At 39.6% G+C, this 26,015-nt stretch overlaps 1 protein-coding gene across 4 annotated transcripts in view; it reads right to left on the reverse strand.

Annotated features, from left to right (window-relative positions):
- CTNND2 (catenin delta 2) overlaps positions 1-26,015 on the reverse strand; it is a 691,690-nt gene that overhangs the window by 453,335 nt on the left and 212,340 nt on the right. Inside the window, exon 1 of one of the 4 annotated variants that reach the window (XM_054816774.1) lies at positions 3,620-3,960. The exons of the other annotated variants lie outside the window; for them this stretch is intronic. The gene's annotated coding sequence lies outside the window, so the exon portion shown is untranslated. Of the gene's footprint in view, positions 1-3,619; positions 3,961-26,015 lie in introns of those variants that run through there. 4 annotated transcript variants of the gene reach the window in all.

The following is a 26,015-nucleotide window of genomic DNA, read 5'->3' on the forward strand; positions in this document are numbered from 1 at the left end:
GTCCTGTCACTGCACTCCCTGATAAACAGTCCCTCTCCAGCTTTCCTGTAGGCCCCTTCAGGTACTGGAAGGCTGCTATAAGGTCTCCCTGGAGCCTTCTCTTCTCCAGGCTGAACAACCCCAACTCTCTCAGCCTGTCCTCACAGGAGAGGTGCTCCAGCCCTCTGATCAGCTTCACGGCCCTTCTCTGGACTCACTCCAACAGCTCCATGTCCTTCTTGTACTGGGGACCCCAGAGCTGGACGCAGTACTCCAGGTGGGGTCTCACAAGAGAGGAGTAGAGGGGCAGGATCACCTCCCTTGACCTGCTGGTCACGCTTCTTTTGATGCAGTCCAGAACAGGGTTGGCTTTCTGGGCTGCAAGCATGCGTTGCCAGGTGTTGTTGAGCTTCTCATCCACCAATACCCCCAAGTCCTTCTCCTCAGGGCTGCCCTCAAGCCATTCCTCACCCAGCCTGTAGTTGTGCTTGGGATTGCCCCGACCCACGTGCAGGACCTTGCACTTGGCCTTGTTGAACTTCATGCGGTTCGCACAGGCCCAGCTCTCAAGAGGTGTCCCAACTTTTAGCTTCTCTGACAGCTTCTAAAGCTGTGAAAGTTATTTGGCTTCAATATGTTTCAATCCACTCAGAATAAAACTTTTAGAACTGGCTAAATACAAACTATACACAATTGTGATAATTCCCACGTAAATTACTAAATTTATAGACATTTTTCTTATTGACTCTCAAGTTCTGATTTGCTCCACCACACCGCCATAAAATCAAGGACCTTTGCTGAATAACTTGGCCATATGCACCGTAATTAGAAAGGATTAAACACAGGGTGTGTAAGGAGAGCCTTACCTTGACTGACATGTAGTTTTTCTGCTACCTCTGCCTCTCCCCATAGCTTAAAGCAAGTCCCTAATATACTTAAAGTACAGACATGTATACAGCTTGTATGCATATGTATTTGTATACGTGCACACCCACAAGTGTAGCATGTGTTAGTATCACAGACCCATTGTATGGAAGGCTGCTTAAAATACGGAGAGAGAGTTTCTACTTTAATTAAGTATCATGCTACAAAGAAGTGTCTCAAGGTCTTCTACTTTAGCAGGTTATTAGGATGAATTTTTACCAATGACAGAAAGCTGTTTCATCCTATCTTTCTGTCACTCACTTTAGAATTCAGTAACTAGAAGACTGAACAAGTTTGTTGCTTGTTAGTTGTGGATGTTTGGGGTTGTTTGGTTTAAAGGAAAAGAAAAAAATAAATTATACCTTCTGCTTACAGTTATTTTAATGAAAGAATGCCTAAGCTACTGAACATCATTTGCTTGTACATAAACAACTTTTACCTGTATAATAAAATCACTGAAGTAATTCCAACTTTGCCTTGAACTTCCAAAAATCAAGATGTACATGTATGGTTGGATTAGTTCAGTTACTCAGAAATCAGTGGAGTAATACCAAAAATAGATTTGGCCCATTATCTACCTGCACAGCACAAATGAATAATGCAAATGTGTATGCAAAGGACCATGAAGTATCTCAGTTTAGCAGTGCATTTAAAATGTATCACCAACTTTCAGCTTCTTTAAATATTTATCAACCACAGGAGGTTCCACCATGAGCACACTCTATTAGGGACTTCACTGAATTTGTATTTCTACACCTGACTCAGAGGGCTTTAGAAAAGGAGACTGGAATTAACTGCTAAAACAACTTCTGGTACTGCTCTGTCACCATGGGCTTCACAAGTCCCTTCAAAACTGTTTCTGAGCCGCTTTAATGCTCTTCCCACGGCCAAGACTAACTGCGGTCTTTACGCAGTGTAGCTTAAAGGGGAGAAGAGGAGAACAGGTTTCTGGATGTTTGACTTCAGATGCCACTAAGAATAAATTGTATGCAATTAAAAAGCTACTCAAAGAATCCACAGTAACGAGCATGCTTTGAGACACGACAGTCAACTCAAAGGTGCCACATAATTAGTTAAGCAGTCTTACTCAATTCAATCCAGTGGCACGAATTAGTTAACAGGACTAGCAGGATCAGCTAGGAACAAGCCTGGATCAGCTGGGCAAAGAATTTAAACTACTGAATGCCAGTCAAACATCAAATTAGTTTTACTAAACTCTTTTAGAGATAAAATTAGTTCCTGATCTTGAAGCAATTAAGGAAGTTATATTGGTCTATTAAGGATCAGAACACGTGAAGTTAAGATTTTTCAGGCTGAATACTCTGGAATACTCTTTAAAAAAAGAAAAAAAAAAGAAAAACAGCCCTTAGTTTAAGACCGAGCAGTTAAATTAGACTGATACAGAAAAAAACCTTTTGTTTCCAAATTTAACTAATAAAAATTAACAGTTATCTCAAAACAGAATTCCCTCAAAGCCATATGTTTTATTCATTTTGAAGGGTACATGCTTATTCATTTAATCTGACAAATGCAGTAAGTAAACTAGTAACCAGTGTTACTTCGAAACAACATATTCCTGCAGTGATTTTACATCTTATTCCTGATTCAAGACAATCTGCTCTATACCCCCCTTTTTTTTTGTAGGAAGCACTAGACACAGGGGGTTGTTTTTGCATTTGAGAGATTTCATTTTAATTCAGCCAAAAGATCAAACCAGTAAATAAACTGTTACCTTAACAAGTATACAGATCTGTGTCAGAAAAGGCTATTGGGACTTTTTCACATAACTGACTTGCACATGAAATTCATTTATTTAATCCTTTAATCAGTCAGTCACATTTCCCTGGGACTTGAGCAGCACCAGATGAAACTAGGAGGTCATAACCATGCATTATTTTCACTAATCTTCTGTAATGAATTTCAAATTAGCTGACCCATCTACACAAAAGTCTACCTGGAAAGCTTACTAAAGACTTAAAGGTTAAACATAATTGTAAGAGATGCAAATCCCATTCTCACCTATTTGAGACTACAGTCTGGGGAAAAAAAAAAAATATCGATCACTAGGGTTGAGTACATAGTATTTACTGAGAAGATTTTTCTAAGGTAAAAGTACAAAACAACAGGTCTATAAGCTCAAAGTATGCATCTACAAAAGCAGATTTTTGTACACGAAAAATTAGTCTTTAAAATTATTTTATCTCAGGGGAATTACTGATTTTCTTAAATCTTTGCTTTAGACAACTTGAAAAAAGAAGTAACCACAGTCAAATAAAGTGTTGCTGAGTAAGGACATGAAACGTTTGGGGAAAACAAGACACTTTCTCTAAAGAGTAACGTTTACTTTCTAGTCTTTAATGGACTTTAAAATACTCATTTCTCCCTCTTTTTGAGCCAAGAACTCCGTTTGATTAAAAAACAACAACAACAAAAAAAAAACCCAAAAAAACCCAAAAAACCCCAAAAAAACCCGACCAAAACCTACAGCCACAAGTTAGACAGCATTTCACGTGGGCTTTAAAATCTAGCAATTATGTTACCTATACGCCCCTGTGTAACCAGATTTAAAGCATTCTGAGGTTCAGAAATGCCTCTAAGCCATTCAGAAGTGACGTTTAAAACAAGTTATAGACCTTTGCACGAAATCTCTCATTTCACCTCAAACAAACGCATTACAAAGCAGCCCCAAACAAATGATCCATCTTTAACTCTTTACCTTTGTCGCCCGCTTGTAAATTAACCTCCTTAATCACTTCGGCATTCGCTCTGGCAAGTCTCCTCAAAGCTGAGCTGAGTTTCCCTCCTCTCCGGAGCAGCAGCTCAAGCAGGTCTAGTCATTATTTTTTATTTTAATTTTGTTTTTTTCTCCTTTACCACTTAGAAAAAGAAACTTGAAAAAAAAATGAGCCGGCCAACGCTGCCGGCCATTCTGAACGCTCGGAAAGACGACGATAACAACAACAACAAACCCCAGCCCTTTCGCTGCTTTCCTGTATTTCCAAGGCACTCCGCGGCGGGCGGGCGGGCGGGAGGCGAGGCCCGGGCGCGGGCAGCTGCCGCCGGGCCAGCGGGGCAGCGCGGGCAGGGCAGGCCGGGCGCGGGGGGAGTGAGGGGGGGGGGGGGGTGGGAGGCGCGCTCCGCCAGGCACAAAGGTCTCCATGGCAACCGCGGGCCGAGCCCCCCATCGCCCTCATTCATGCAACACCTCATCGCCGTAGGCCCCGCCCGTTCCCCCAACAAAACCCGCGGCTGTGCCGCGGCCGCACCGCAGCGATCGCGACTGGGATGGGGGGGGGGGAACATCCCTCGCGACACGGGGCCGGGAGCCCGCCTTCAAGCTGCAGCGACAACAGCGATTTCAATGCAGCCTGGGCGGCCAAAACGCTGAGCCCGGCAGATGCTGCTGGCCCCTGCCCGGGGCCCTGCCGTAAATTTTCAGCTTTTTCTTTTTCTCCCCCCCCCACCCCGAGTGCCAATCAATCTTCATGCATATGTATTTTTATTTAGGTTTTCTAATTGAGAGCAGAAGTCAATATGCTACTACAGAACCTCAGCATAGCATAACTTCACACTGAATTAATTAAAACCCGCACTCTTTAGCTTATCAGTCTCTTCTAACACAAAGCAGTGTATTTTGGGGCATAGGGGTTTTTTATTATTTTTCTTTTAAATTTCTGCCTTGCAGACTGCATGACCTGAAGCTATGAAACTTTTGTCTTAAATATGCAGGCATCTAGAAAACAAGACTTTTACTCAAATTTTTAGAAGGACGTGCAGCAGTGCATGGCAAGGTTAAAAGCTCGAGGGTAAAAGCCCGGCCTGGCCCCCGGCACGGGCGGCTCCGAGGCTCCACCACCATCACAAGTACCAACTTCACGTACGGGATTACTCCCGCTGAACTCGGCAAGACTCTTCGTACCCCTGAAGTCTGAGGGGTCTGGGGTCGCGGATCGAGAAACGAGGCTCAAGCAATGTTCGTGACGAACTCCTACAACCCCGTCAGAGACCCCCGTAGACGTCATTATGCTTGTAAAAGGTTCTGCCGTTCTTCGGCACCGTGCAAATGGTGAAGTAATTCAACTATTTTGCTGAAGTTAAAATGGCTTAACTTGCCTCTGAGGATTTCTTGCTAAAGTGCCTTATCCATTCTGCCCATTTCTGTTGGCCAGCACCTGTGCGGCCTGAACACTGGAGGAAAACAGCCGTTGGATTATCTTGTACACAAAGATCCTGTCAAGGAAAAATAGCCTTCCCTTTCCTTCACGTAAATACGAGCTTCATTTCAAATGCTTCGTGTGAATAAACCGGATCAGCTTAGACTCCAAAGTCAGTCCTTCCTAATGGGTATAATGAAACTAAATATGATTATTATACCCATTTTAATTTTTAAAAATGTCATAGCACACAGCCTTCACTATTTGCTGCCAATGCTTAGGTAAAAGGCTGATGGATTGGACTAGAGGCTTGCATTTTAGCCTTTTCTTTAAATTCCAGATTCAATCCAGACCTTAAAGAAACGGCTCCTTTCTACTTACACAGAGCCGCTCCCCTTTTGTGAACCACAGTGACCACATACATAACATCCACTATCATTAATATTTATCATGACTGATTGGGAGTCATAAAATTTCAGTGCACATTTCAGTACTCTTCTCTGGAAATGTCACAGTGAAGCTGAGGTCAGTTTTGCTTGATTTGACAGGACATAGTATATGCACTGAGGAAGGGAGGGAGACGTTTCAGGGTCTGAAGGGGAAAAAACCACTGACTCGGCTTCTACCAACCTTCCCTGGGTTTATGCACGCTCCCTGGGGCAGATGTAAGTACAGGGGCTGCCCTCAACTCCCCCCCCCCCCCAAAAAAAAAGTGGACAGAGGGAAGAAACAGAAAATAGCTAAGCAGGTTCAGAGGTTTGGCATTAGAAACTTCTCTTAAACACCTGCTGAGGCCAATGCAATAATAATTTAAAAAAAGGACACAAATGGCTACTTGTCCCAGAAACTTTTGGAAGGGGAAAACCCAACAGTTAACTCTATTTCTAAAATTTCAAGGAGGTAAAATGTTGCTGGGGGCAATGGATGGAAAATTACGTTGTAAACCCCTTTATTTTAGCTCCTGAATGGCAAACCTACTAGCTTCCTTGTAACTCTGCCAAGCTGTAAGTGTCATTTAAGGAGAGCAATGCAACAATTTGTTGTTCTCCGTTGCTGCCTAGAATGTAGAAAGAAGACTGTTTATGATAAATTAAAGGTCACAAATAAATGGCAATTTAATAGAAGAAAATCTACTCCACATGAAATAATATCTCCAAGGGGTAATTAATTATACAGCAGTCTGAGCATGTTCTCTTTCATTGAAATACTGTGAATGGCCATCCTGTTTCATTTCAATGTGCTAATATGCATCACCGTCTCAGGAAAGCTCTGCTGAAAAAATAAGAAAACAGGTACTATAAAGTCATTGCATCTACTGCAGCAGTGCACAACACACACACAATTTTGCAGTATATTTAATAGTAATTCAACGTAACAAAATTCAAAGGGATTTCACTCTCATTGCCAAGATCAGTGATTGGTATTAAAATGGCTTGTCACATATTCATGAAAGAGTTGCTCAATAATTTGACATTTGTACAGATCGCTATCTTTATATAAAGATCCTAGCTCATAAAACTGGTTGATGAAAGCAGAAAAAACTATTTTCATTCCAAACCCATATAACCTTCCCATCGTTAGAATATGTACTTTTTCTGAATCATAAAAACTCCTATACACTTAAAATTGATCAAAGTGCTCCCTTGATGTTTGACTTATTGTCAAAGCTGAAGCGCAGCTGAGGCTGTGCAAACTTCGAGAGTTTGGACAGGGAAAAGTAGAAGGAAATCCTGTAACGTATTTTAGGCTTTCCACTAATACTTACTCACAGAAAACCACCTTTAAGTTAGTATAATGAGAAAGGAGTTTAGGTGCAGGGTCTTTCTATTGCTTAGGCAGCACATGACTGGCTCTCTCTGAACCACGATTCAGTGTTTTTACACTAACGTCCACAACCTCACTTGAAACCACACAAATGCACATTCTCATCCTTTTCACACTGGTTCTTCAAGAATCACATAAAACATCTCCAAACATCACACGTGTAGCGACTAGGTGGATTCTTTATAATTTGAATGAAGAACATCAATACTCAAATCTATGTTCTTCAGAAGAGATAAATCTGTAAACATTGCGAGGGAGCCGTGCTAAGGCCAGAGATAAGGGTTAGCTTCTGCTCTCCTTAATGCCTCCAGTGAGACAATAGGATGCACGCGCAGGATAAATTGCTGTACAAAGCAGAAACAAGATTATTTCATTTAAAGTCACAGAAATATTTACTGGATTAATTTGGTAGTGGTTTCTATACTGAGTTGTCTTTTTTTTTTTTTCTTTTTTTCCCCTACTAAACGCTTTCAACAGCATATTTAACTGTTCCTCCACTTGACAACCTATGCATAATATGCAGACAGGGATTGCTCCAGAATCTTTCCGTTTTCTCTACTAACATTTTCTGGTTTGTGACATTAAAGTTACCAGAAAATAGCACTCCAAGTACTGCAAAACCTCAGACGTATTTCAGAAGCCCAGGTCTGTGTCACAATCCCCTACTGCGTTTTACTCAAGTTTCTCTCTTGATTTGGTAACCCCGTGGGGAAGAGCACTCTAAGAACAAGTAAGGGTTTTGTGTGATATTGTGCATCCCTACAATTTCTCTTCCATGACACACTCGGCTCAGGCAAACAGTGTAAACAGGGAATTTTGTTCTTGCATAATAAATGAAGCAAGCCTTTCTCGGGGTCTGAATAGACAGTAGCATACAGCATTTATTTCCACTAACTTTTGCTCTTTATGTTCTGCAACACTAATGAATAGCAGATTTCTTTTTAAAAAATACTACAGGCCACAGAGTCTTATGTCACAGAGACATATTCTGTTTCACTGTCTGTGGGAATAACCAATTCAGTAACATTAAGAAAGAAGAGAACATGCCTAAGCACTTGAATATTTGATAACCAATTTTGTTAAAAGAGCTACCAAGACATTTACTACCATTTTCTATCAGCTTTGTAAGTATTCCTTGAATAGAAATTGAAAGTCTGTCAACACCCAGTAAGACTTTTGCAGAATATGAGCCACTTTTAAGTCATTCAGTAGAAAACAAAACAATTTGAGAAGGGTTGGCCACTTCCATGTCTTCCTGGAAACCAGAAGTAAAACTCACTCTGATTCCTGCAGGAACAGATTTAGGTCAACTAGAATTACCATGGAGAGCTAATGCTTATGGAACTACTGTACCAAAATCCCAACTAATTGGGTTAGAGGTGGTTTCTCCGAGTTACAAAAGGATTTTCTGGATACTTTGTTCAGAAAATTTTTGAAAATGAAGATTTGCAATTTAAAAAGAACATTGGAAGTTTCTTACCAGATTTCTAACAGCTACATAGTTTAACTAACTGTATGTCATGTTTTCTGTTTTAAAAGTAAGGTTATCCTTGAAGACAATCAAATCGGGAAGTGTGATCTGCTGGGACAGTATGATAAAGTCTAACATTGAAAATACAGGTGAATTCTGAAAAAAAGAAAAAAGGATTTTACCTTTTGCCAAAATTTACATTTACCCACATAACAGCTTTTTCCCTTTCAGCTGTTTTCCTACTGTGGAGGTAATTCTTTTCTATTTCTTTTTTTTGTGCTGACTATTTTAAAAGCAGTATGAAACATCTTATAATGTTGCTATGAGGTAGGTATGTTAACATCTCCATTTGCAGTATGAAAACACTTCCCCTACTACCTTCAGCCAGCTTCATTTTCAGAACTCGTAATCTGGAGGCAATATGTTTTATCATTCCTAGACTGACAAGCAGTCCCTTTTATAAGGTTCATAAAATACCTCTCCCACTGATGGAAATGACCAGCAAACTCTTAAAAAAGAGGGTTATATGTAGTGGAAAAGGCAAGCACCTGCCACAATGAAACCTGCAGGTGTCCAACAATGACAGAGCTACGGGTAGATTGGTAAATGCACAGATGCTAGAATCACTTCATATCACACATAAAATTTTAGCTTTATTCTTGGTAATTGACTTGTCTGCCACCTAATTTCTGACTACCTGTGATTTTTAGATTGTACAGAGTAGTTATTTCTGCTGCTGTGCGTATTTTGAATCCTTAATAGAAAGTAAATGGGAATATATTTTGTTCCCCCAGTCTTGGGGACTTGTATCTCCTATTTTCCTTTCCTATCTGAAGTTAGAATTACTCTTTTCTAACTCATGCTTTCCCTTGTCCCTGTCCAAAAGGGACCATCCACCCACCCATTTTCTCATCCTTCTATAAATGCTAACAAAATAGAATCAAATCCATCTTGGATAAACTCTGCTAATGTCAGTGGAAACTGTACCTAAACAGGCCTGCTGAAGATAATCCCAGATTCACGAGAGAACATGGGTGTCTGCAACATCACCTGGTCTGTGCAGAGCCTTGTTACAGAAAGCTGCTCTGAGCACCGTATTAAAGAAGGAGAGGTGGGATGGGTAAAAAAGGGCCAAAAAGAAGTAGCCTTTTTCAAACAGTGTGATCTGCATTTTTTTTCTGTTGTTGATTCTGTCACCATCAAAACCACAGGGCCTGATAGTTAAACTTAATTTTGAGAAACCCATACCCCCTGCCTCTCACAGGCAAAGCTCAATGGTCAATGCTATTCTATACTATTTAGCACTCTATACTATTTAAAAGCTTTAATGCAAGTATGAAAGCGGGCACAGAAGCCGTGATGCCAGGGAAATTTTTTCCCCTCTTGTTTTCAAATCTTGGTTGTTGATCTATGCAGTGAAAATAGGAGAAATTGGAGACACTCCTCCCCAAGGAATATTCTATTTCTATAATCTATGTGCATTTATGGGTGTATTGCTATAAACACAAATGAGAAATAGTTTGCAGTCTGTAATTTGTTAACAATATTTCATCTTGAACTGCTATAGTTAAACCAGAAGAACTGGTGCACTGATAGGTATGACTGCTGACTAACTCTTCCAGAATAAATCAGTGGCCTGTCCACTGCATCAGAAAAATCCACTAGATGCCCAGCAGTGCTCTATACAATGCATTAGGATAAGAAGGAAGACTGCCAACTCATTTCCCTTTCACATCAAAAAGTTGCTAGTAAAGATTTCCTGATCAACCAAAATTTGATCGTCCTTGCTGATTCAGAGTTCAAAGTCTCACTTTGCATCATTCTGACACATAATGCTAGCTCAAAATATCAGAGGAATGCAAAAAGAAACATCACATCACAGGCAGTGAAAGACCTTTCTTTCCTAACTAGCCATATTACACTGAAGAGCTGATGAAGAAGGGGTCCATGGTACCCACATGAGGAATGATCTTCTGCATTAGCAGAGGAAACCTGGTTGTTAGATCCGCTGTTCTAGGAGACCAGCATTTTGCACAACAGTTAAGGGAATGAAAGAAGGGCAGGTGCTTCTGTCACAACTGAATTCCTATTACATGTCACCTCAACAGCTTGCCTGACAATACAGAACCATGGAAAACCAAATTAACGAGACGATATGCTCAGTTGTATAAAATCTCAGAGGACTGGGTAATGTGTGCTGTTTTCCCTTCAAATACAGAATTTTTTAGTTAAAAATTATTCTTCAAATAAAGGAAACCTCAAAGTTGCTTTATTCAACAGCAAAGTAAGTCCAAGGGAAAAAATGCTGTATCAGAAAAAGATTAAATCAATATTGGAAATAACAAATGGAATATGAAAATGTGTTATTACAACTGTGTACTCTATTGCTGGTGTGGTGATCTGTGACAGAAATAATTCATCACAACACAAAACAATGTCTATAACCCAATTTCACTTGTATGATGTACACAAACATAAGGTAAAGTTCAACACCTGTGATGCTGAAGCTTTGTAATAGTCAAACATTATGAAGGGTTTTCTATCACACTAAAAAGAGTTCAAGAACTAAAGGGGTACTTTGAATCCGCAGAACAAGCACACAGCAGCACTGTGTGTCATACACAGTCTTACATAGTGTCACTTCTTCAGCTTCCGAGTCACTTTGAACAAGTAGAAGGCTTTTTAAGTCTGACTTTGTGTCACAAGGCAAAGAAGAAATATATCCTTTTATCTGGGAATTCATCTCTGACCAGGAACAAAGACTTGCTGCTCACAACAGGTTATTTTTCTCCTATTTCTGAATTTAAAAATACTCTACTGGTCTGTTAACATGACGCTGTTAGCTTGTCCCAAAAAGATCCTGAAAATGAAATTATGCCTTTCGCCAAAGAGCATGGTGTGATATAGAAGATGAGAGCGAATGTAGTATTTTATAGGGAGAAAAAAAATTTGGGTTTTCAAGCAAACCGGAATATAAACAGGTCAGGAGCTAGTAATCAAAATTAAAACGTAACAGAAATCCATAGAGGGAGTGGAGAATATTGACAAACAGGCTTTTCATTAGAAAAGAGTTTTTATGTCAATTTTTGAATTAAGAAAATCAATCAGAAGTGAAGATATACTGGGAGCAGCACCAACAAGCAGCAGAAGTTAAGTTCAACAGAAAGAAGCTGCGCAATCAATTTGACCTTTTGTCAGACACTTTACCAACTCTGCAGAAATGGGATATTAAGCAAATAGCCATAAAATAGGTTGAATTATTTAGCAAGTGTGGGACTTCCGAATCATCCTAGGCTATGACCTACCTGTGTCAGCGAATCCAGCTGCACTGGAAAACAGAACCGCCCAGGATGCAGCCGTGGTTTGATGGGAGGGCAAGAATAAGGAGGAGCTCTCCAGGAAAGTCAAAGTCTGTGTTCAATTCAATTAGCAAGCAGATCTAACTAACATTTTAGAGGGAAAATAAAAGTGTTTTTAAAGTCACACATACATTGGGGAAAATTGGGGGAGGGTGTGAGGGACTATAAGAGCTGTTTCAGGCTTCTCTTGATAGTTTCAAAACTCCACTTTTTGAAAATGGCTGTATGCTGCTGATTTATTTTTTTTCCATGTATATTTAAAACTGACATTATGAAATCATTGGGCACAGACATAATGTTAACAACTTCTCTTTTTTCATGCAAAATTTCTTTGACAGCTTGGCATACAGTTAATCACTTTTTTAAACTGAATGCACCCCAACACAGTGGACCTAATTTTTCAATCTGTCAGCCAGAATTTGTCATTAACAAACTTTACAAAACAGATTAAATACTTCACTTTTTTTCCCAGGCTTGTGACTTGGCAATAGGCTGAAGAAAATGTGTATTTCCAGGAAGATTAATGAGTAATTATTAGTTGAGATTAACCTGTTATATAGATTTAATGGATTTCTGTATTGGCTGTGGAAGTTCTCAGAATAAATTGACGAATGATTGCCACAAATGAAAACAAGTTAACCTGATTAGAAGGAGTCCTGGAGGCTGAGGAAGAAAAGGGGAACAGATAAAAAGCAGGGAGCGAACCTGATGTTCAGGGAGGTATTTGAGCCATTGATACTAACAGAAAAGAGAGAGAGGTATTTGTTAATGACTGTGCCCACCATTCCTTTTGGGGTGGCAGGCACATTAACCTTCACTTGCTACAGCAATCATATCAGGTACAAAACAAATGTATTTCAGAGAATTCTTTGGGACAATCATGACTGCTTGGCTATTGGGATTTTAGTTTAGGCTTGTAATGAGATAAAGATAGAGGTGTTTGGGGTTTGGTTTGTTCCCCCCCCCCCCGAAAGCATACAGTGCACCTGTTTCATAACTTTTATTAAGGATATAATGAATCTGTAAAACAGGAACATATGGAGGCATGCTCACATACTATGACACCAAATATTCAAGGCCTCAAATTCTATCTGTAGAACTTTTTTTTTTAAATATTTGCTGAAAAAAACAAGGAACACTGTTATGCATGCCCGATAGAAAGCAACTTGGCCAGTGATTAACAGACCAATTAAGTGACTTAAACTTCTGCTCGACCATGCATTCACTCTAATAACTCACTCACAAATGCTATCTTTAGATAACATCCTTTCCACACTGTGCCTTCGCTCTGCAGCTCCATCTTTTTCCTCCTCTCTCCTCAACCTCTCCCTTTACCTTTTCCTTCCCTTTCACTTTTCTCACCTCCCTCTCTTTAGGCTGAGTCCAGTTCCCTTAAGAAACACCACAAAAATCCCAGCAATACTCTGCAAGCACACTATGCTCTCTGCTGGCATGTTATCTCTCTGCCTGTCCCTCAAACAAACCCAACAATATTTTGGGGAGAAAAAACACCTACTGCCTTTTCTGTACACACTATTGGAGACTATGTTGCTAGCTGCTCATAATGTAGCAAGTATGAACAACAGTGGTACATTTTTTTAAATCCAAGTTGCTTTCTAATTGCCTCTTTACACTTAAAAATATGGCACAGGGCACTCAGCACCCCAAAAACCCCCATGCCCCCAAAACACCCAACCACCTCAGTTCAGCCTGGAAGCCAGACCTAGCATTTTGCGCATCAGACCAGCGGGCTGCAGCACCAGACCTTCGCTGCCCACCGGGGACCCCCACCCGCACCCCTGCCCGTGGGCCCAGGGGCTCCGTTTCAGCTCTGCCTGGGGCACCCAGCGCCGGCTCCAGTGAGGCCCAGGGAGCAGCAGGCCTGGGGCTGCACGGGGGGAGGGAGAGGGTGCCTGCAGCATGGGCAGGGCAGCATCCTCCCCAAGCAGGGTGCAGTTCTACAGCATCTCTTTTATTTTTGAAAGGTGACAATACATATCACTGCCTACGGTATCCTTCACCCCACCTTTACCTGCCCAGTCAGCCATGAGTAACTTCGACCTAGTGGATAATTACTTTTCTGTGCACGGAGTGCTCCACTGAGCTGTCGTCTTCTCCCCCTTCACAAATTTCAAGAGATTTTGGCCACTGCCTCTTCCCATGCAGAGATGCAAATTTATTATCTCCTTTCCTTTTTTGGCATCGTATTTTGCAAGAGTTTCTGCTTGTGCCCTGACCCATGCTGGGCTGTCTGTCAGCCTTTACACCTTGCCTGTGAGTGTTAAATTCAAAATCTGTTCCCAAGCTTTTCAAGCAGCTGCGCTCCTGTGATATGTTTATAGCTACCAGTAAACCAAGCTGATACACTGTGTAGAAAACATTAGTGGAAACTACCTAATGATAACTAAGAGGTTGTTTGGTCTAGGAACTTACTCTGATATTTGGGACCACATTACCTCTATAAACTGGAAGATGCAAAGTTATAAAGACCCACGTAAGAGCTCAAACCCACCTACGTTCAAAGTATCTGGTGGGAGTGGGCAAGGAAAGACAGCAATGCATTTCCCGGGATGTCTTACTAGAGGAAGAAAGCTAACCCTCCTAATGAGAACCTTTTCTGGCTGTATACATTTATAAAAAGAACAGCTAAAATCTTCCCTAACTCATGCCTCTCAAAACATCTTTAAAATACCTGACAACAGCCATATCTCAGGGAAGACTGTCTCCTCCCCTTGGCCTCCAGAGCAAAAGGGTTGGCTTTTCGGTGTGTTCACAAAATAGTCGATAGGGCCTAATTACTATAAATGAAGCTGCCTTCTACGCTTTGCTAGTGACAGAATTTCTCTCAGCTAGGAAGTTATGGACACTACGACTGAGGGTATGACAGAGAACAGGGGCTTGCTGCATGAAGAAAAGCAATTATAGCTGCCTGAAAGAATCTTGAGATTTCCGCATGCATTTGGGGAAATGACTTTTTAAATTTCCTTCATTATGAGGAAGGAGACACCTACTGCACATTCCTAAACTAAAAAAACCCCAAACCTAAACTGTCACACACTGTTCTTCTTCCACTTACGGACTGCATTGTGTTCCCCGTAACCTAGGGAGAGCAATTCTGCTCTCACTCACATGCAGGCATATCCCAGACATGTCAGCTGGAGCTATTTTGGAGAACAAAAGAAGAACTGATTCTAATAGACCCGCATAGCTTAGACAGCATGCAACTTGGCCTTTACTTACTTTAACAATAAAAATCAATGCAAATAAACTTTTCAACTCAGAATAAATGATCATGGAAAGAAGTTAGACTTACACATTTTGTAAGGTCTGAAACAGGTAAATGTTTATGCAATATCAGTATGCATGCACAGCTGCCATACGCATCCCAGGATTAAATATACAAGCAGAAAGTGTTGCACCCACGTAAATTACCTTTTCTATACTTCAAAAGAAATCTTTATGCAAAGGATACGTAGAGATTAATCCAGATTAGAATTTACAAAATATAACCCTACTTATAGCTGTAGGTAATACAGCTTTCTAGCAGGTAATATGTGACAACCACCTCAAAATACTATGTTCTTAGAAAATGCATTAATACAGAAAGACATAACAAAAGAATTATCAAAAAGTTGTGGGGTTTTAATGAAAAGATTTTTCTCATACTGAGTAAAACAAGCAGACTACTCAAGAATCTAGAATTTCAAGCAGATGTAAATAAGTGATAATCATAATTCATAATCATGTCCACATTTCTGCTCCTTCATGTTACTGAAGACAATGAGAAAATAAGGAATGGTTCAGTTAAAAGAAAAGTCTTTTGCCAGCTGTTTAGCAGTAAGTAGTGGAATAAAGTCAGTCTGGAGATTAATTCACAGTGCTTCATAAGCCTAAAACAAATTACTTAGCCTGTGGGAATGTAATTGAAAGCAGCGAGTAAGGAGGGCGTAGAGCCCAGGGAGGCTGTTTCCCCAGCTCCCATGGCCTGTGAGATAGTCACTGGTAGCACTACTGCAGGAAATCACGAGCAAGTGCTTGTTGCCTTGCTTGTCGGTAGTCTTTCACTGAACAGGATGATGACTTGGAAACATCATCTTGGATGTCAGCTGAATTCCTTAAACCGTTCACCAATTCACAAGCAACATCTTTTCTTGGGGTCCATCTTGGGGGCTTTGAAACATTTTGGGAACCTGACACCAAAGACTGTGAACATCATGGGGAAGAGCATGAATAGCAAATCTCAGTCATTCAAAAGGGCAAGGCCTTCTCTGAGGTTTTTGTCTCTTGATGACAGAGGTACTGTTAATGAACCAAAGGGGGGGGTAACGAGGTAGGCAGAGTTTAGTACCGAACACAAGGCTAGCTGCAGAAAGCATTTGCTTGCTTTTTTTTTTCCTGACTCTTTGTGACCTAACATTTTGAAGTTATTTTACTTAGTATGCCTTTTCCAGTTTCTTGCCCCTGTCTCTCACAGCTTTTAGTGTTTCTATTAGTGTCTCTCTAATTATTTTTCTGCATACTAAAGTAAGGGCAACTATGCTTTTCCTTCGCTTAAATCTAAAATTGTATAAAGTTCACATGTAAGACTAGGGAGCTACTATGCAATACTTCTTTCTAATTAAGATGACTATTTCACAAACCTATTAAATTATATTGCACCTAAAAATGCCAGGTAATTTTTCAATTCAGGATTTTGCATAAAACAAAGAAACTCCAAGCATACTGCTGAGTGTCTAATTAAGGACAAATTGCTATGGCATAGAAGATTCAAAGAATACTTGTTTGTGGCCCATACGTTTTGTCATCTGCTGCTATATCACTGGAGATAGAAACCTCAAATACCTTCATAACTGCTTCTGTAACAAAGATGTTTGATTTAGCTGGTAGGTATTTGAGACTTAGTCTCGGAGAGAAGGATAGCAAAGAATAAAAACACACTTGTGTATTTATCTCTTGCATAGAAAACTTTGTTGCTTGAAGTCATACCATAGGAAATAAATAGTAAGAAAGGAAAGTTTATCTGTGTGATGAAAACAGTATTCAAGCCAACATCAAAAAAGACATGTACTCTGACGGCAACTTCCTGAAAAAACGAAGCTTTCCTTTCTTCTCTCCTTCCTCTCTCATGGCCTGACCTCAACAACCATGAGAGCCCTCTCACTCTCCCAAAAAACAACACTAAAATACCATTTCTCCCTATTTACAGGATCAATGCTGCTAGAAGAAGTGAAGTGCTTGGAAAAACTACAGTAGACGTGCAATGTCAAAAATTTGCCATGCACAAATTAAATTTAAATATTTGTACCTCAACCTTTTCCTCTTTTTTTTATTTCAGAGGCTCTTTGAACCTCTGGTGTGCAATCTACACACACAAATCTGTTTGCCTGCGAAGGTGAGCTCCACGCACCAGGGCGTTGGCAAACGACCATTCACCATGTTACATGTTTTGCAAGATGTTTTCTGTTCAAGTTATGAATGAAAGTAAAGACTGAGGTCATAGTAAAAGACTAAGGAAACTACAAAAATCTAAGAAGTTCTGTGAATTACTCACACAAGCACGTACTTCTAAACTCTCCCAATTTCCACATAGTAAAATGCATTTTCATAAGAACGAGTGAAGTGGTGATAATTCCTATGCTGAATTGGGGCCTCTGGTCTTTTATCAGTTCATATCACACTAAAAAAAGAGAGGAATATAATTTCATTATTATGTACCTCTTGCATCATTCACTTAGCACTGTGCTACACACAGTTTAGCGATACAAACATTTGCAATGGAAAAACAGTGCCAGTCACACCTTTTGGAAGGATAGCTGAAAGAATACTTTCAGAATATACCTGTAACTTTAGACTAAGCAGATCTTTTCATTTTTATGAAGGCTTCCAACAGCATTGTGCAAATTTTTTCAGTCTTTTAACATTTTTTCACCCATTCATTTTTGTACTGTCATACTGTGCTTATTATTTCACAACTCAACATTTAAAGGTAAATTTAAAAATGAAAACAGTTACCAGTTACCTTGCAAAATTTTAGTTCTTTATATTTCACACATTATATTGCCTTAATACTGTTGGTTTTTACCTTACCTGAGACATAACAGAAAAACTTGTAATATGGGCTTTCCATCTTTGTACTAATCTCTAGAGTGCTGCTCTAGTCTGAGCTTGACTTCTCTTTACATTGAATGTAATGTCATGTTACTTTGACTTATGAAGGTGAATAATGCTGGGACAGACTCCTTTGTGCAGTTTCTACTGACATTTTTCTGCTTGGTTATTATATTTGGAGTCGAAGATGGAAAGTAACATAACATTATTAATGATGCTGATGGTTCCAATTGGCATTGCAAGCTTTACGGCTGGGGATGCTGAGCCAATTTGGACAAAAAGACTGACAGCAAAAATATAGTGATGCATGTACTAATCACAAACACCAATGGCCACACTGCCTCAAAGGCTGATGCTGCTTCCCAGCACGTCTCAGAGCATTTCATTGCACAGAGTGGGGGTAAGAAAGCCATAAAGAAAAATTACAGTGCCAGGAGCATCCTTGACATAACTCCTTTGTTTTACCCCAGAAAGGTTTTGCTAGCGCACCAGGAAAACCAGGATGCAGCTGGGGGAAAGGAAGAACATCTGGGACAATGTTACAGCCCAGCATCTTTTGCAGCTGCATACACAGGAGTTGAGAGCTGTGAGATGTTGTTGCTTGCTGCTGGGAGAAGGTACGCTCTCCAGAACTGTCAAAAGACCAACAGACTAGAAAGATAAAAATTAAGCCAAAGGCCATTTAGGCCAAATACAACCTGAATCTAGTCCCCAATTTCTACATTCAGTTGAGGTCAGATGAAGGATTTCAATTTTTTCCAATAACAATTAATAAAAATACCATAACACTGTAAAAATATTCGGGAAGTCATTGAGTACTGCTTCTATACAATCACAAATATGCTGGATTCTAAAGCTATGACTTTTCCTGTGGAGCTCCTGTAATATTTACTCTTGGTGCCACCTATAGGTGGTCCTTACTGCAAAATGCTAGTCCATTAAGACAGTGAAAGGTGTTAGGATCAGTGATACATTTTTCTTCTACTACAGATGCTGCTGGGCTCTTATTAAGCAGAATTAAAATTGCAGCTCTTTTTAAATTACGCCTAAGCGTGATTCACCTAAACTCAAGACTCCAATTCATCTTCATTTCTTTCCATTTTTATAATTCATTCAAATAGCCATTGAATGTGTTAAAATTGCTATTGTAATCTGAGCAGAAAGTCAAGACACAAGACCCAATCTAAAATAGCTACAAAAGTTCAAAAACAATTTCTTCAGTCAGCATACTGTAAAGATGCAGTATTTTGTGCAGGCATTGTTAGATTGCTATGAAGAAATACATATTTTGAAGTTGTATCTGGAAGAACAGCAAAATAAAACCTTCTAATCCCCCCTTCCAAAACTCCTACACATAAAAAAATCATCCTCCGCTGCCCCATCAAAATGAAAAGGAAAAGGAAAAGAAAGGCTTTATTAATAGGCCATGAAAAAAGGAACACAGTACAAGAACTTTAATATATGCAATATTATTGCCCTTATTTATAATGTAGTATGACTTGCATGTCTTGCACACATGCACCATCATGATAACTCTGCTGTTTTCTGATGAGGGAGAGAAGAAATCTGTTCTCAAAGTCTAAATGTAAAACCTCTATTTGCCATAACTTAAACAGAAAGGAAAAAAAAAAGGGAAAAAAAAGAAAAAAAAAGAATTGATTCATATGCATGTGGTGAGTATCAGATTTCAATTTGGTTTATGAATCTAAAAGCCTTAAAGGTAAAACTAATAACCAAATCCATGACACTTCCTCATATTCAGTTAAGGATCATGCTTGGCTTTGGTCTCAGCTGAACTAGAATACGTTTTACAAACCACTAGCATTTCCCGAACAATTCTTTGGAGTTGTAACCTTTAGGAATTACCTATTTAAAAATATTACTTGGAAGAAACAGTATGAAGTGTTTCAGCTATGGTATATAAATAGGGTCTACATGAGAAGGAAAAGCTCTTTAGTTGACAGTTCATCTAGGCTCAGCTGAAGGAAAGCAAAACAAATTGAGAAATAAGATGTAAGCCTTTAACAACAGAGGAAATAAAATATTAGAATAATTTCCCAGGATTGTAGTGGATTATGCATCACTTCCTATTTTTAGATTGACTGTCTTTCTGAAATGATTCAAAAGATCAGCCACAGCTTTTGAGACAAATACTAGGATTGCTGGCTGAGATCTTATGGCCTACAAAATGCATCATGGATTATCAGAATGGCCCCCTTTATCCTTACAATCTATTAAATCAAAATCTGAATGGATGACAGCAGAGATATCATATGAAGACAGTTGTTTATAATCATAAATACAATTGGGTAGGCAGACTAAGCAGATAGAAAAGCCTTTTTTACCTCACTACACCTTTAGAAGGTGTATCACCCTTAGTTTGTGAGTATACTCAATTATTGCCTGTGGTCTGAAAGGTACAGATGTAAACAGTAGGTTTTTCATGGAAATGTGTAATCAATTTCATTCAACCAGAAATCATTTAAGACATGACAGAACTAGAAAGAGAAAGCAAACCAGGAAAAAAAATTAAAATTTAATACTACCACATAAAAGAAAATTTTAACTGATGTGTTCTTTTATTTCTTAGCCAAAAATAAATACTTTTAATGTCTCATTATTAGAGTTGTAACATATTTACCAAAGATAGGCAAAGGTATAAAGACATTCTGCTTCCAAATGTAGTATAGTTTACACAGTGAATTGTTATAGTTTACACAGTGAATTGTATGACAAGCCTCTATCAACATTTTCATGGCTTCATCAAGCCCTGCCAAGTACCCTCCTCTGGCGTCCTTCCTACCTACCATCTATTCCCAGTTTCATATGTACCCCAGAGTCCACGTTATCTAATTAGCCAATAAACACTAGCAGCGAAAGGTTTGCCTATTGCTCCTTTTGACTGTTCAACTGCATGTTATAAACTGATTACTTGTTGCCCAGTGATGCAAACTGATTACCTGATTTAAAGCCCTTAATTAAATAGCCATTCATTAAACCCACAGTTAAATAGAACATGTGATATTTTGTAATTAAAACAAATTGTTGTACACAGTATCTTTTAATTCAATAGATTTATATGACCTGTTAACAGTATATTAAGCTTGAATACAAAAGCAGCACTGTGACTGAAGCAAAAAAGGGATATATACCATATGCTTCGAATGGGAAGTAACTATATAGCAACCAATAGCAAGTTATTATTTGTAACAGCTAGTATCATTTTACATCACTTTTTAACTAGCTCACAACTACCTCACTCACTGGGCCCAGTTTTTAATACCTGTACATATACTATGTGGTCGCTGCTCTCTAAATAGCATATTTGACCGGGGCTGCCATCTACTATTATTAGATTAAAACAGCTCAGGTTCTCCTTATCAGAATATAAATAAGCACAAAATCATTCTGATTCAACATTAAAGTATTTGAAGTTGTTTCCCTTCCCTGGTAAATCAGTTTCCTTCCTAGTCTCTTCCCACCATCACCATTTGCTTTTCTAGCTCCAGCGCTGCTTGCCTTCTCTCTCCTCCCGATAAGAAGCGCAGAGCGTTCTAGTTTCATCCTCGTCGCTCGGCCACTGCGATTCTCCTTCCTGAACCACTCCGTTCCCGCACCCTTAGCCATCTGAGGCTAGTCAGGTCACACTGCTTTTTCAGAAAGGAAGCTATTTCTTTTGCATCCTCCCAGGACAGTACATGGGCCACTGGGACTAGACATAAGATGAGATATGGAAGAGAGGTGATTTTTATCACAGCAGGGTAAAAGGTAAGATAAAAACATCTTACGCAACTCAACAGAACAGAAAGAATACCGCTATGAAGTATGTGGTTACCTTTGTCCAGGATACATACGAAAAACAATGGCATTTTTTCAAGGGAAAAAAAAAGTAATCTTTAAATCACAAGGAAGTGTCTAAGACCAGGTTGGATGGGGCTTTGGGCAACGTGGTCTAGTGGAGGGTGTCCCTGCCCATGGCAGGGGGGTTGGAACTAGATGATCTTCGACGTCCCTTCCAACCCAAACCATTCTATGATTCTATGATTCTATGATTCTATGATAAGGCTTTTACTGGTATATTCTTCAACAGCCACTTCACTGCCCTGTTGCACGCAGGTAGATTTTCACCCTCATATGGAACAAACCCAGATCAGCAGTGCAAATTCTGGCAGTTTTCATAGATGAAGTGGGAAAGAAAAAGAAGAGGAAGAAAGTGCAACACACCTCCTCTCCAAACTCAAATTCCTCACATTATAGAGAATAATGACCAAAAAAAGTATGTTTCAGGTGAATTTTTTATTAGAGGGCCCAGAAGAAAGAATTTTGAATACCGTTTACCCAGCATGCTCTCTATATAGAGTCCTTGGTTTTTTCTATTCAAAGTAGACAAATAATTTCCTGGTTGGAAGCTTCTGAATAATGGCACTTTCCTCTATTTTGAGTTCCTCTAATTTTTTCTTCTGTTGATTAAAAATAACTTGATAAAAATAACTTTATAAAGAATAACTTCATAAAATGCTTATAGTTTAATCCTCTAATGAGAATTAGCACAGAGTACCAATTTTATTCAAGTGCATTTAAAAATCTTACCTACTCGCTGCTAAAAAATGGAGTTATCTGAAAGTCAAGTCAATGTCAAATTAAATCTTGCTTTTATCTTGCAACAGAAGGCTCATGAAGATCCCAAGAGCTGCAAGATTAAGGCAGCATAACTAATAACTGGTACAAAAGAAAAATCACATTTGATTTTGCTTTTGGGGTACAGTGCTCTATGCACACCATGGAATCAGACTGGCACCTTGACCAAAAGTTTCAAGCTCCATTTGCACAGCTGCCTATGCTAGGGCTAAAGCCGTGATTGTGAAATACAGATCTTAGTAAACCTGCAACCCGTATTTGTTACATGAGAGTACAGATGAAATATTTTTCCTCACTTCAGTAAAAATGAAGGCAATTTTCAGAAAAAATAGTCATAAAGAAAGAGTTACAGTCAAGAACATGGTCTTTTAAAATAATATTAATAGAACATACTATTCACAATCCGTCTTGACTACTTATAACTGCTATTAAGTTGCAGGCATGGTAAAACTCCAAACTTAATCAGCCATCATGAAACCTACCCTTTTTTCACCTTTAACTACAAACACTGGCTGAAAGGTCTTGCTACATGCCCTTTATTTACAATATTCCCAAGCATCCTTTCAACTGTTCTGTTTTACTTATCAAGGAGATACAAATCTGCAGCAATGTGAAATTTGTCTACCTAGGCATCAGACTCGATGTGAAGTGAGAAGATTTGCATGAATTTCAGAGGCCTGTATATCTGTTTCTAAGCTATAATATTTATTTCCACACAGGAAGTATTTCTGAGAATATCCCAGTTCTCTGGTAATTGCATATATTATTTAATACTCCTGAAATTGTGGCCTGTGCTAAAAAAAAAAAAAAAAAGAGCCCATTTCTCAAATGAATTTATTCCTGTGTAAGTGCTGTGTTAAAAAATGAGTATTTTCCATTAGATAAAAATGTAGTCCAGTAACAATCACTACAGTTCTTGTAACTCCCTCCCCTCTTTTTCCCCAGGGAAAACTGCATGAAAAACTGAGCCAAATGGTAAGTGCAGACCAGTGTAGTCAGACCAGACCTGCATTGACTCCCTGTTCCTTCGCTGTACCCCACACTTTCATCACTCTGTGTGTTTTCCTTTCTGTCATCATCTCTCTCCCTCTCAGTGTTTGTCTCCATCCAACCACTTCCCTACTCAAATAAAATATAATCACGGAACTTCCACAATATTTCCCGTTACTCTTGTTCGGTGCACCCCTCATGCTACACGTGTTTTAACTGTGTGGCCAGCAAACTGCTCAGGATAGGACAGGAGCTCTTTATTACTTTCTGTCTGCCCAGTACCCAGCATGACAACTTCCATCCTTGATTGCCTCATCCATGTAACAAGTTTAGGATTATGATTTAGGTGGGGCTAAATGATCTCTTTCACAGTAATATCTGAGTATCTAACCATTTCTTATGTATTCCTCCTTACGCACCCCATTAAGTGGGGAAGTGTGGAGAACCGGGGAACAGAGAAATTAAGTGTCATAACAACAATAGTAACAAAAAAAAAACATCACATAATAAGAATCATTATCTCTTCTCTCAGGATAACATTCAACCTCTGTATCACCAATATCTTTTTAAGTGCTCCCAGTGGTCTTGCTTTTGATGCCATAGCATCTAAAACTCTAAATACAGTATAGTGTATCAGTAACCACTCTGCCTCCAGCTATTTCAATAACTGTCACAATGAATATGGAGAGCAGCTGAAATGACCTACATCAGTACTCACTCATACACTTACTTTATTTTTACAGCACTGGCACAATGGGATTGTTTGCTACATTTTAAATCTTTACTTTGTTGAAATAACGACAATCTTTGCATTGTATTTCCATTTATATGCATGCAAAAAAAATCAAAGGCCTTTGTTATCAACAACCATTTTTAAAAACCTGCAGTGCATTCAGTTTCCATTCTTCCCAGAGTCTGAAATATGAGTTGCTACTCACATCTGCAATCTCTCTCTCATTGGGTGCAAGTGAAAAACTACTAATATTTCAGTGTATTAATAGAATGGATTAAATTATTCATTAGGAAAATACAGTAACCAACTAAAAGTAACTTACGTTGACATAAACTTGCCAGCATAAAGGAATGATTGGAGTATTTTCATAATACATTAAGAAAAAATTGCTGAGAGCATGAAATAAATCATAAACATTTCTAATGAGAACACTCTGAGCACCTGATTCTGAGAGACATACAAAGCTGACAGTCTAAGACTACAGGCTAGAGCAGGGCTTCTTGGTAAGGTAAAAAATGAAATAGTATTATTTCAGTACCATAATTATTCAGTAAAAAATTGTCCAATGTATTGTCAGAAAACAGCATACATTAAAACCACGGATTTTGCTTTCCAGAATCTGACCTTTCAGAATCCAATATGGACCAGAAACATGACAGCAATACAGATTATGAAATACTCCTTTCGGAGAAGATTAAGTTTCAGTTACATTCTAAATTACAGTTCAGTATATTTATATGACTAACACATGAACACCAGCAGAATTTTTTCATGGTCCAAAAAATCTGAGTTCCTGTAAGGGGAACTGATAATGTATTTTGCTACTTAAGAAAGAGTGCCATTGTCTTTCCCACTACATGAACTTGGAACGGAAAGCAGCTGAGAAACAGAACAGAAGTAAACAATAACTTAAAAACTAACCCCTCCATCTGCACATATAGATCCTCAGAAAATGTCCTCTTTGGACATCAAAACCCAAAGTTGTTCAAAGATCTTAAAATAACTCAATGAGAAACTGTTTGGGTCCTTTTCTTTGCCGCCATTCACCAAACCAGAGGAAACAAATTGTTATAGACGTCCTATAAAGTGGGCTTCAAGGGGGAGGGGGATACTACCACAGCGACAAGCTGCGGGATGACACGCCAAGGTTAGAGGGACGCGGTGCCAGCGACAGCCCTCAGCCCGTTGCTCAGAGACGTGCCGGACACACTGCAGCACACCTCAAGTCTTACCGAGATGAGCCAGGGGCTCCTGAGGTAATAGGAGCCAACAGGGAAACAGTGGTGAAATACCTCAGAGGCATCCCAGCCACTCCAGCCAGCCAGTCAGCTTCAGTGGGGGCCCGAGTGAAATGCCTCAATGCAAACGCACGCAGCATGGGGAATGAACAAGAGGAGCTGGAAACGTGCACACGCCTGCAGGGCTAGGATCTTATTGACATCACAGAGACATGGTGGGATGGCTCCTGTGACTGGAGTGGTGGAATGGAAGGATGCAGGCTCTTTAGGAAGGCCAGGCAGGGCAAATGAGGAGGGCATGTCACCCTCTATGTCAATGACCAGCTGGAGTGCATGGAGCTCCACCTGGGGATGGATGAGGGGCTGACCAAGAGCTTATGGGTCAGGATTAAAGGGAGGGCAGGGACAAGGGGACACTATAGCGGGGATCTGCTACAGGCCACCCGACCAGGAAGACCGAGCAGATGAAGCCCTCTACAGGCAGATAGGAGCAGCCTCACGTTCACAAGCCCTGGCCCTCATGGGGGCCTTCAACCACCCTGATATCTGTTGGAGGGACAAGAAACCCAGGAGGTTTCTGAAACACATTGATGATAA

The sequence above is a fragment of the Grus americana genome, chromosome 2 (assembly GCF_028858705.1).
Source record: "Grus americana isolate bGruAme1 chromosome 2, bGruAme1.mat, whole genome shotgun sequence".
In the NCBI taxonomy this organism is placed as follows: domain Eukaryota; kingdom Metazoa; phylum Chordata; class Aves; order Gruiformes; family Gruidae; genus Grus; species Grus americana.